The sequence below is a fragment of the Ambystoma mexicanum genome, chromosome 12, assembly GCF_040938575.1.
Source record: "Ambystoma mexicanum isolate Mex_15411 chromosome 12, UKY_AmexF1_1, whole genome shotgun sequence".
Lineage (NCBI taxonomy): Eukaryota > Metazoa > Chordata > Amphibia > Caudata > Ambystomatidae > Ambystoma > Ambystoma mexicanum.
In genome coordinates, this window is record NC_090936.1 from 869,462,958 (window position 1) to 869,475,887 (window position 12,930).

Consider the following 12,930-nt stretch of genomic DNA (forward strand, 5'->3'; position numbering starts at 1 on the left):
CCACTCCAGGGTGCTTGCCATTTCTGTGTAAAAAGAAAATGCTTTTCACTAGACATGTACACAGAACAAACTGCACACTTACAGGAAGTAATATAGTGTACTTACCAATTTCGTGTATGGTTCTGCTGTTGCTATGTTGCACTTCTCCCATTGGCAGTTGCTTCTCAGTGTGTATGCAAAGCAGCACTGATGTAATATTGTTGGATGCACAGGTCATTTTCCTGCTTGGTGAATTACATTATGTTGCACACCCTATGTAATTGCCCTGCTGCTTCCATATGTACAGACTTTGTAGACCTACTTCATTTTTCCTTGTAATACGCATATATATATATTGCCCTTTAAACATCTTCAGTCTCTTTACTGCACGCTACAACAATGTAAGACAACCCCTGAGCTTGTGGGCAGTGTGGATGCTGCCCGAGGTCTGCGGACAGTCGCATAGTCCGCAGACTCTGTGGTTATCATGTTGGGCCAGGAGGGTCAGTATCTTGTATGGTCCATGAATACAAATTAAGGGTAACCTGGTAAAAACCTGTGAGATTCAGTGAAAAAACTTTGTTAAAGGGACATTATGGTTAGGTTGTGCTAATAAAAACCATTAATCTATTGATTTTGTTCAATGCCCGGAGGACTTTATGCTGGCCCCACCTCACTTCGTGAACATGAGACTTGGGGGAGCAATTAAATAGACTAAAGCTGCAAGTGCAAACAGCTGTCTAAAGCTATGTAACCTGGGGCCAATCTTTCACAAGTGGCTGCCCTTTCTTTTCAAATGTAACAGTTCATCATCTCCATTGAAATTGGGAACTATATATTGTTTCATTAAATGTGTTAACGTCGCATATCTCAGTTTCATGCTTCCATGTCATTATAAACTGATGACTAGATGACTTCATGTAAGCCAATAACAGATATAATAAGGATTATGACTTGGCTAACAGTAGGCGTTTCCTATCCAAACCGCACAGCTTCCAGGCATACAAACTATATAGAGATAAAGACCCTAGTTTGTTCCTGATTATGGGCATTGGTTGACTTAAAGGTAATGATAAAAAATGTTTGCAAAACATTCCTTCAAATTTGTGCCAAAATGATTCGGGTCTCCATGTTTTGGTCTCAGAACCATATAAAACTGTCGGCACAACTTTTTGAATTTAAAACGTTAACATTGGTATACAAGAAAATGTTCCATATTTAACATGTATTGTGCGGGCTAGTGCAATAGCTGTTGTCATCTTAGACGTGAGCTCCGCAGTGTATGGAAGATCCAAATTATGAGCATTAATATTCATGCCTAGATAGCGATATTCATGGACCACTTGGAGTTTTGTTTCATGCAGAGACCATTTATAGGAGCCTTTGTCATTGTGCATCTTCCCGCAATGTAACACTTTTGTTTTGTCTAGGTTTATTGACAGCTTATTTTCATTAGCAAATTCTCCCAGTGTAGTTAAGAGAGTTTGTAGACCTCTTGTAGTCTTTGACAGAAGAACAAGGTGTTCCGTGTAAAGCAACCATGATATCAGATGGAGTCCTAATTTGGGTGAATCTGAGCGCAAGCCAACAAGTTTTTTCCTAAGGTCAGGGATAAAGAAATTGAAGAGGGCTGAGGCAAGGATACATCCTTGCTTCAGTACTCGAAAAGTCGGGATCAGAGAAGATAGCTTGCCATCCAATGTCAGATGACTTTGTATTGTTGTATTTGTGTGCAGCTGATTTATTAAGGTTTGAATAGAGTAGGGACATCCAGCCTTGTAGAGCTTAGCCATTAGCAGTTCTCTGAGTAGAGTCAAAAGTAGTTTTAAAATCAATGAATGCCATGTACCCTGGCTGTTTCAACAAATTATCATGTGCTTTATTGGCACTGGTGGTGAATAAATTGACTTCAGTAAGCAGGCCAGGAATAAATCCTGTTTGAAAAGGGTCTTGTAAATTTTGCTCGATTGTCCAACAATTGAAGTCTCTTGGGAGTAGTCGAGCAAAAATCTTGCCGGGGGCATCTAGCAGAGTAATTGGTCTATAATGGGCCGGGGACTGCTGATCACCTTTTCTAAAGATGGGCACAATTATCGATTTTTGCCATGAGGCGGGATGATATTCGTTGTTAGTATGCATGAAAATATAGTAAAGAGGACTTTGGCCCAGGCCTCGGGATGTTCTTTAAACATGCGATTGTTGAGACCTTCAGACCCTGGTGCTCTGGAGAAGCCTAATCTCGAGATGAAATATATAATGTCCTCCTCACCAAATTGAGATCAATATTGCAGGACATTTGCTTATGATGAAGAGATTTACTGGCCGAGAGTGGAGCATATAATGCAGTTAGTGATGATGCCACTGCTGTTCAGAGACTGCGTTTATCTGTATCAGAACATGTGTGACATGATTCGCCTTATTCAGTAAACTCCATATTAGGGCAGATTTTTTGGTTGCTATATCTGCTAACATCTGCTCTCTATCTTTCTGCAGCAACAATGCTTTTCTAGCTCAAAACCAATTCTTGTATTGGGTATTGAGCTGCCGGAGCCTGTTAATTCTTAATTCTACAGATAGGGAAGAGTCCATCCTCTTCATTCGCCAGTGAGCTGTCTTTCTTTCCTGCAGTTCGAGATCATAATTATGTTTGTGCTTATGAATCTTTTTTGGCGTCATCGATTGATGTAGGCTAAAAATCTCTAGGGCTGCAACATAGCATCCTTCGGAGATGGGTGTAGATGTGCACAATGCATACGAATTGGTTATTATGCAATTGTTTAGATCTGTTAAGGACTTCTCCAACCAGCGAAATCAATTTCTGCCTCCGGTTATGATGATCTTGCCATCGTAATCAGATGCAGTTGTATTGGATGGCTGGTCAGGCCATCTCCAAGTTAATGAGAGTATCTTGTGATCACTGTGTTTTTTGTGGCTTGATTTTAAAGGTTTCCGCAATTGCAAAAAGATATTTATCTGTATATCTGTCATCAATGATGGCTTCATGTGAGAGCCTCCACCAGGTGCTCTGCGGTGGTATGTCGCTGGGTAGAACTACATTAAGCATCACTAGCTGTCTATCTGCCATGAGGGTACATCAGTGTTGCTGCTTGAGAGTATATTCAGCAGCAACTGCATCAGGAAAACAGGGGAGATTCAGGTCACCAACTAAGATAGTATACATTATAGATGCTTCTCTCGTAACAAGATCTATGGTTGTTTCAAGATCATGAAAAAATATATTCGTATCTAAGCCCAAGTGACTCCAATAGACATTGATTAGAGCTATAGTTTTAGAGGAGGTTTTAATCTTCACAAGATGTATGTAAGCGTTCAGAGTAGGCCAAGATTCCAAATGGAGACCAGAGGCTATCTTCATCGCAACTAGTAATCCTGCCACAGGTCTTCCTTTAAGGGGAACTTTGTCCAGCAATAATACGACGTTGTGACCATACCAAATGGGAGTTTTGGATAGCCATGTCTCCTGAAGTGCTACAATATTGTAATCATTTAGATTGCTTACAGATGCATCCATGAAATGCATAGATCCTGAGTGTTCCAGCTTGCGAGTTTATAGGTTTGCCCATTGTCTCCCTTGGATGGTTATGCATGTGTCACAAGTCGTGCAAGTAGTTGGTTCAGGTTGCTTGTGAGAGCCTCCAATTGGTGCATAAAGTGAGGCGCTGTCACTATGCATGTGACTTAAGGATGGTAGCAAGGTCGCTGACCATTCGGAGCTGTCAAGTAACTCTGACTCAGTAGATCTGTGAGGAGGATAGTCTTGCGAAAGAGACAAGTCCAGATCAAAGAAACATACTCTAGCTTGCCACACAGTGTTAAGGACAACTCCAGACTGTATAGATTGTCTTGCTATCGATAGGTCTGTGTCCTTTAAGAATGAAACTCTATTTATATCAGGCGATGATATGTCTTCCAAGCTAGGAACATCACTAAATAGATTCAGGATGCTTGAACTGTTAAGGTCGTAGTTTGAATATGGACCTGGTCTACACTGTATGATTAGGTGATGATAATGTGTATGCTGAACCTGATGCTTACCATGCGTAGATGAAGCAGCATCCTTTAAAATGTTTGATTATGTATGACATTTTGTACTATTGCTAACTAGAGTGGCACGCATACTGCCATCTAGAATAGACGAGGAATGTATGTTGGGTTCCTTATTGGTGCTACGGCCTGAATTTTGTGAGGCGCTAATGTAGATTGTGACGGATTTCTCTATTTCCGCCCGTCTCTGCTCCAATGTTAGAAAGTCATTGTTTCCCCCAAAAGATGGTATCATAGAAGTAGCATCTGCAGTAGACGGCAAGTTATCTTGGGAAGAAGCCATGAGAGATGGATTAGAGAACTGTTGGTTCATAATAACTGATACGAGATCATCAAGAGGTTGGTATCATAGTTTGGCTGTCGGGTCTTGGTTATGACTAGCTTTTTTCTTTTGTGCTATTGTCTCGTACTTTTTGATGACAGCTGTTTTTGCTATCTCCATCTATTTATTGTACATAGATAGAGACCGAATGAAGCTTTTTGAGCTGGTGCATGCTTGCGCAGAGCTTGTCTTCATGATTTTAGTCTTTTTAGTTTTCAGAGAAGGGTTAGCACATTTTTTTTTATTTCCTCTGAATATGGAAAAAGCAGGCTTGTCCGAAATGCAATTCGGAATAGCCAGGTCTATTGCTGCTTGTGCTAGTTCTTGTGTGAACTCTAGACGTGCTAGCCCTGTACTGGCAGCCTCTTTGCCTCGTTCAATCTGTAATGGAGCTATCTGCGTTTTGCATGGTATGGATAAGGGCTCCTGCATAGTTACATTAATGTATGCCTTATCCTGTGGTTGGATGTGTTTATGAGCTTCCGCCTCTTTTCGCAAAAGTTGCAAAATGAGAGGCGGTTGATGATTTATTTTGTTATCCATGCTTTCAAACAATTTTGTTAAGGACATAAGCGCTGTATTCATGGTGGTAAGAGTTATGTCCAGAAGCGGAGTTGGAGAAGGTCGAGGCGAAGTTATTTGCTGTGAACACGGGAGGTTAGATTGCCTCCTAGGCAGGGGTGTTGCTAGGTCTGGAAAAGATCTGGGGCTACACTAATGTCGGGACTGTTGGGACTCGGGGCTAGCTAGCCTTTTGGTTGTAGACCTTGAGATTCTTTCTGGGGCTGCAACCAAAAGATCCCCCCCCCTAGCAAAGTGGGAGGAGCTTAGATGCTCTTCAATGACAGATTCCCAATTGTAATGAGAGAGGAATCTAAATCAGAGAAAGAAAACAATATGCAATTAATAATCAAGAATGGCTTCGAATAGCAGCAGTTTAGAGAGTTCATATGTAGAAGGAAAGAATCTCTCAGGAGTACCAAGTTGATTTCCTCGTTAGATTCCGGGCTGGAAGGGCAGCCAAGCAGCACTTCTCGAATGTGCGTACGTGAATGCATGTTTGCAGTGGTTAAATGGGACTTCTGGGTAAGTGGCAGGAGCTTAGATGTTCTTCAATGACAGATTCCCAATTATAATGAGATAAGTGTCAAGTTGATTTCCTGGTTAGATTCTGGGCAGTAAGGGCAGCCAAACAGCACTTCCGAGCACTTCTCAATAGCCACAATATTGATTTTTCAAGAGAATTAGTCATTTATTTATTCATTTATTTATTTATTTCACATTTATTACAGCACACAAAACCCTGAGGTATCTAGGCGCCAGTTACAGAAAATGCATACTTAAGACATAGGGCCTCATCACGAGTTTGGCGGTAACCCTTAAATCCGCGGTCGCGCTATTACTGCCGGATTTAAGGGTCCACCAAATCAGGGCTTCAGCGGATCTCCCCAGCTCTGAGCTGGGGGGAAATCCGCTGAAAATTCGCGCTATTACCGCCGGTGGGAAATCCACCGGCGGTAAGAGCGCGAAAATTCCCCATTGAGCCCAGTCGGGAATGGGGCATTCCCGAATGGGCTCAGTGGGGAATGGGGAATTCCATTACCGCCAAACCCGTGATCCGGCGCTAATAGCGCCAGGGGTTTGGCGGTAGGGCTAATACCGCTGGCAGTAAAACCGCCGGCATTACCGCCCAACTCGTGATGAGGCCCATAGTAGTTACAAATATACCAAAAGGGAAAACACCTCAAGTTGTGGGGAGCTACATCAGATAGCATACAATGGTAGAAATATGACGGCTGGGAAAGCTACTCCTCATGTTGCGGGGAGCTACTTCAGAAAACATACAATAGTCATCTTAGGTACGCATATGCAATTTGGTAAAGCTACTCATGTTGCAGGGAGCTACATCAGAATACATACAATAGTCATCTTAGGTACGCATATGCAATTTGGGAAAGCTACACCTCATGTTGCGGTGAACTACATCCGATAGCATACATTGTTCATAGCAGGTAGAAGTATGAAGGCTGGGAAAGCTACTCAATACGACCAGGCAGTCAGCGCAAAGGACTTCTCTCAGAAAGTGATGGATGCTGGAAATGACTCTGAAATCCTGTCAGTGGAGGAAACGATGCAGGAGAGAATGCAGAAACTTCAGTCTTTTTCTCCACAGAATCTAGCGGCCAGAATCCCAGAGCTGGTCCTAGGCGGGACGACAATTCCGCCTCAAATACAATTTTTCAAACAATTGTTTCCTGGGCAAATGCACACAAATGAAATGAAAATGGAAGCATGTTCTGAAGCAGATTCCGCAACATGTTCTCTGGTTTCAAAAGGGGCTTCTGGAAGTCCAAAAGCCAGTCGGTCCCAGCCTAAATCCTGCAGATGTTGCTCTCGAGGTTCTTGATCAGCTTGGTAACCATTGGTACTCATTGGTAACCAGGGGTTGTTACTGTGCTAACTGGGACATTTGCACAGTGATAGCTTTCAGAAGGTAGATACTTCCATGTCCAAAATTATTTCATAGTTTAATGCAAATGTGTCTTCTGCGTGTCGTGCGCCCCATTCATAGTCTAAGCCCATGCACACTTTCTCTGTGGCTGCTTTTTGAGATGCCCCATGCCCTCTCCATGCCTTTCCCATAACCTTTTCTGAACTATTTATAGTGGCTCTTGTAATTTTCAGTTTTCTATGTTTTAGAAACTTGAGAAGGGTGGGCTAGAGGTAAAGAATGGCCAGGGGCTAATCACAATAAATGTGTCGAATTCTCCCTCTATTAGGCAGCAACACAGCGTGTTTACTTCTCAGGCTCCACATAACATGGCCATGCAAGAAGCGGGCTGCTACAATCTAGTGTTTCATTCACCAGAGAATATCCGAGTGGCCACGCCCCCAGACACTCGAATAGTATATCCGGAAACACTGCGAACAGTCTCAGCGTTGCTACTCTCTTCCGAGTCGATACACGCTCCATGAGTACGATTCACCTCTGATACTTTTTTAACTCTGCTAGACTCCCTATTCTGTTTCCCTACTTACTCCATATCTCTATATCTCTGTTTTGTTGGATTTAGCCCTTAGGCTCGCACATTCCCATTACACCCAGAAGACGAGCTCTCTCTCAGAGCGGTCCCCCTGCCTGGGCAGCGCAGTACGTAGAGATCAGCTGTGTGCGTGCAATCTCTCCGCCCTCTCGTATCCCTTCGCTATTACAGTGTCTGTTATTCTTCCAGGCGAGTCCACGGACCGCCACCGGGCTCAGCAAAAGCAAAAGTCACTGAGATACAAAGTGGAAAGGAAATCCTAGCTCCCTGGTCCTTCATGACTGGTGGTAAGATACTCACATGCTCCCTGATTGAACTCATACGCCCACCCTTACATACCGGCTATATTGTGCCCCCTGAGTTACTCTTCTAATTTCCTCTACCTTTTCAGTTTCTTCGTTCCTATCTCTATCTCTCATCGGTTCCAGCTCTCTTTCTTCAAAACCAGGAATCAGGGCAGACCTCATCACGAGACAGGGGTAAGCCTCCTAACTAGTTGGTAATATTCTTCAGTTTCCTCTGACCGCCCTCCTTCACCCATATCTCCTTGTGTTTAAACACAGTCACCTTCCAGTTGGAGAATAATCTGCCATGCCAAGACCCACTACAGCCACGACAACATCTAGACAGATGCACACTGGAGACCACGAACTCTAGCAGCTCTCCACATGGTTTTTCCCCTTTAGGGGTTTCCCTGGAGGTCTCACCCACGAGTCTGTCCTGATACATTCTGGTTTCACCATCACCATCTTGTGGCCAATGCTGACATTTTACTTTTATGGACTTCATTGATTCACAGTGCGTCACCCTTTCTCAACTCTCATGCTGGACTTCCTTTGCATCTTGTACTCATGGTGACCCTGAATCATGCTGTTCCCATCTTCATCTTGTATCCTGGCTTGCAACATTATGTGTTACTACTGACTTCTGCAATTGTATTCGCTCTCCCCTCTTGCTTCTCCACTATTTTTGACTGCTTACTCTCTGTTCTCTCCTCCTCTTCCCTCTCCCTTTTCCTATCTCCTCCCCTCCTCCCCTTACTTTCTTCTATGCACTTACTCTATCAGATTTGTCCCTGGACCTACTATGATAGCAACCTCGTCTGTCGCTCCCCTATCCCCTTACTGTTGCCCCCCTGCCCTCCAGCACTATCTGAAACGTTGTCAGGCATAGTACGATAGTCACTTGTTTTGTTCCTCCACTCCCTTTCTGCACCCCTCTCCCTCACCTTTTGTTTTCCTCCAGCTCTACCAGAAATGTCGTCAGGCCTAGTATGATAGTCGCCTGTCTGTTTCCATTTCCTTCCCACTCTCCCCCTCCCTTCCTTATCTATGTCTTAGCACTTGCACTATCTGAAATGTCGTCAGGCCGAGTACGATAGTTAATTTCACATCCTTACTGTTCATGGCCTGTAAGAATGTCGTTGTATTTTCCCTTGTTCCCTTCCTTGCCTTGAAGCGCTTTGAAACACATTGTGTATAGGCACTATATAAATAACCTATCATATCATATCATGAGACGTTCAGGGCTTTTCTGAGCAGGACCGTGGAGGGATTTCTAGGTAAATCCTCACATTCTAAGGTATCCTGTAGAGCCGGTACGGCGAGAGGTAGGTGTCTTCCAGTGTATGCTAGAGTCTTTTACGGTACAGTGCATTGAAATATAACAATAAACCACACTAATAATTGGTTTGCAGACTGAGGTAAAAGAAAATCCTTCCTTGAAGTATGTTTGGGCTCACTGATCACATTGCAGTCCAAGTGCAATTCTTTAACTCATCTGACATGGCAGATAGCAGAAATTCCTAGAGCTCTTATGTTTCCCAAGGCCATGTGGGAAAAGACCACCCAGTCCTGTTTTGCTTGGAATTCTGGGACTTGTAGTTTTCCTAAATTTCAAATACGAAAGTACTGCAAGTTCCAAGATCTAAAGGGAAAAAAACTAATTTGATTTCATTCTCATGCATAGCCACTTAAAACTTGAGTGCTCTGAAATTACAAGTTTAAAAGGTAGCACAGTAATGAGATAATGGACTTATAGTATGAGTCTCCAAATTTGTTAAGTTTTGTCATTTAGGTGGCGGTTAAGTGCTACCTATAAACTGCAAGTATTGGCATGGGAAATTAAGCTAAAAGAGAAATGGGGAGCATACATACGGTGGGAATTGTTTGGATTTGTCTCCACCCATTGGCCACGCATGAACATGCTAGTCCTCATGATCATTGTCATCCATTACCTGCTCTGTCCATCTAAAACACTCTTCCCCGGGATCACTTGGAGCTAGCACTGAGCTTTTAAGGGGAAGCCTATGTTATTTCTAAGCAGTCTTCTGCATGGTAATGGTGTATTTGTAATTATAAACTAGCTCTTAGTGTAATAAAAATGTCACAGCCAATTGTGCCTTCAGGCACTTGATTTATAATCATAGTTTGTCCTTGCAGTGAATTCCTGTTAATAATAGGCATTGGCAAAGCCAAACTTTTTGGATCTTTTATAGGCATTATATAGACATTTGCCAGGAACTGCCATAATATAATGAGTTGCTAACACCATGTGCCCTCTGTTGCCATCTTATGGCCAGATAGTATCATCATAAAGGTGCCTGGAAAATGAATGTCCCATGCCTAGGTAATAGCCAAAACTGTTGGCTTTGCCAATTCTTATTTACTTTGTTTGCAGTCATACTAACAAACCAAATTCGAGCTCCTCCATCCATAAACTCAAAGGAGAGCTCTCCCATCTGTGTTTGGTGGTGCTGCACTACCACTGGATCATTGCCAGCAACAGAAAGGCATCCTAAACATATGTTTTGCCCTGGTCCTTATCAAAACCTCTGACAGTCCTGAGTGTTAACAGGCAGTTGATGAGTTCAGTAGCGACTTTGTCTCATTTGTCCACATTAGATAGGAAGAAAGTGTGTGTATTCTATTGTCTGTAGATAGACATTAAGGGCCCGATTCATGGAATTACTTGTGCGGAAAATAGGGAACATCATGCACGCCAAACTGCATGTGTAATTCCGCTCGTCAATTCATGGAATCGAATACATGGGACTTCTCCAGGACTTGCGAGGATTTCCCGCAGGCTCGACATGTCTCTGCGAGCGGCCAAGTGACTTGCGCGAGACACCACGAGGCCTGCGCAGAGGGCGCTGCAGTGGGCGGAACTCGGAAAATGAGAAAGAACAAGCGAAAATGCGGGCGTTATGAAGGACGGGTCGCAGGCAGTGCATGGCATGCCCACGAATGCACACAACAAACCATATTCATGGATGTGACTGCGCAACCTGTCACCTGTGAAATGCCCACATAAATCCCTCAATCTCTCTGCCATCCGAAGGGGAGCATAAGGACACTTGCGCATAGGTATCGCTGCACGCAGATGAGTTTGCATGTCAGATTTAGGGGTGCCTGTACGCCGTGTAGCGGGGTGCAGGGATGGTTTACGTGGGTTTGCGCAAATGTTCCTAGTTCTACCTGAGTTTCGATTATTTGTACGCATGTTGTCGGGGTGCCGGTAACACGGGGGACACCGCGCAGGGTCGACGCGATGCAGGCCTGATTGCGGGGGACCCAGCGCACTGTTTTGTGGGTGCATGTATTCACGCCCGGGGAGCATGCAAAGGTGACTGTTTCTGGCTGTTTTTGATTTGCGTGGGGGCATGTCTGGGGCGTTCCGGCCAGAACTTACGTAAGCGGGCAGCGTTTATTCTGCACGCAAGCTTGAGCAGTATCCTTCTCGGCACGCGGCCCGTGCCGTATTTCTGCACACTTTTCCATGAATCAGGCCCTAAAAGTATTCACCATGCCAAAATGATGATGAGGACGGTGTGTTTCTCATTTCAAGACGAGATTTTGTTATGTTGAATGGAAGTTGTAAATCGCACACTTACCATGGCTAGTCCAACCATCACCACAGTCAGTGGGTGAGGTTTGCAGCGGCAGCGACACAGGTGTCAGCAGTAGTTTAAGGCCAAGTCAATGGGCGGCAAGCACCCTCGTCTCTGTGGGCCAGGCATGTTACAAAGCGTTTGGACCGGCCGTGACAGCTACATTTTTTTGAGGAACAAATGAAGCACTGAAAAGGAGGCATTCATTGAAAGAAGGAAGGGCTCCTTGCACGTAACTGTTAAGGAAGAGGGAGAAACATATGGAAATAAGGGATATATGGAATATATCTCTTATTATATAAGAGAATATAATAAGGGATATATGGAAATCAGCAAGAAAGGGGAACAGGCAGAATAAGGCAGTGAAAAAAGGGGCAGAATACGATGAGCGGAGACAGGCTATCAAAACCGAGAAATTAAGGGAGAGTGACTGGCTGGAGTAAGTTCCACGAGTTGTATACTGTGTAGAGGTGCAAGGGAACTTGATAGATTCGGCAAATGCGAGGGAGACAGACTGTGTGTGTAGGGGAGCGTCTGTGAGAACTGATTGGAACATGCTGCACGTGATGATGTCAGAATAAGAACTACGAAGACATTGGGGGGCAAGGGAGAGCGGGGCGGGCTCCAAGTACAAGAGAGACAGGCTACGTGACAGGCTACGTGTGACTGAGAAAGGAGAACTCGGCGAAGGTTCGGAAAGAGGAATAAACGCAAGGAATGAGTGAATGGGGTAAGAATGAGACATGCTGCGTGTGACCGTGTGAGGGGGTGTGGAGACGGGACCAATGACGAAGCCGTGCTTCATATGGCTATGATCGGGGGGAGTGGGTAACGGAGAGAAAGGCAGATGCGAGGTAATAGCAGACGGAGAGTGCGAGGGGGGGCTGAAGATTAAGGCAAAAGAGGGAGACAGACTGGAAGTAACTTCGGGGAAGGGAGGGTGAAAGCGAGAGATAAATTAAATCAAGACATAAAAAGAATACAAGGCAGAACAGAGAAAGGGTGGCTGATATATCAAAATGAGATGGTGCGTGTGTGCCGGTGTAAGGGGGTCACAAAAAAGAGACGGGAACAGGGAGCGGGGAGAACAGAGGGCAGGGAGTAGATGTGCGACAAGGCGACTAGACAGGGGGTGGGGAGAGTGCGAGACAAGCTAGGTGCACTGTGTGAGTGGGAAAGGAGGTTGGGCGGTGGGGAAGTCGAGCTGCATTAACACAAGAGAGACAAACTAGGGATGGTGACTGGCTGTGCCTGTGTGAGAAAGGAAGACGGACTTCGTGACTGCAGGGAGGTTGACACACACTCTGGCTGTTCTCGTAAAAAAGTCAGAGACAGACTGGCCGTGGTAAGAGACAAAGGAAGACGACAAGAAATGGCGGGGCTGCATATAACTATGGCTCAGAGCCTTGGAGAGTCGCGGGGCGTCCGCGGCTGAACAGAGAACGACGGGGAAAAGGTGGGCGGTAGAAAACAGAGACATACTGACACTGAAAACAGAGACATACTGACACTGAATCAAAAGGAGGGAAGGGGTTGGGCGTACACCTACGTGTGGAGAATGGGTGGCAGAAAGTGGGTGGGCTGCGGTGGGGGTAAGTGGCCGACTGAGGGGCGATACTGAATACGAGAAT